The sequence below is a fragment of the Mauremys reevesii genome, linkage group 12 (assembly GCF_016161935.1).
Source record: "Mauremys reevesii isolate NIE-2019 linkage group 12, ASM1616193v1, whole genome shotgun sequence".
Lineage (NCBI taxonomy): Eukaryota > Metazoa > Chordata > Testudines > Geoemydidae > Mauremys > Mauremys reevesii.
Window position 1 is genome coordinate 51,479,404 of NC_052634.1, and position 212 is coordinate 51,479,615.

The 212-nt window shown below is 39.6% G+C and overlaps 1 non-coding gene across 1 annotated transcript; it reads right to left on the reverse strand.

Moving 5' to 3' along the window:
- Positions 1–212, reverse strand: LOC120375936. The gene has a single exon (XR_005586870.1). It is a non-coding gene; the product is annotated as a small nucleolar RNA U3 (small nucleolar RNA).

Genomic DNA, 212 nt, shown 5'->3' on the forward strand with positions numbered 1-212 from the left:
ACTCAGTCCCTGTTCTCTCTCTCACGGCCCCCAAGAAAGAAACAGAAAAGCTAATCTATAATAAACAGCAGCTACATAAAAACAACACACGCTGCTCGTTTCGCGCATAGAAGAGACACAGTAACTCCTCTTCCTACTTAGCGAAATCAGATGCTTTCAATCATCATTCCCTAGTTACAAACTATAGAAATGAGCTTTGAAATTACAGTTTT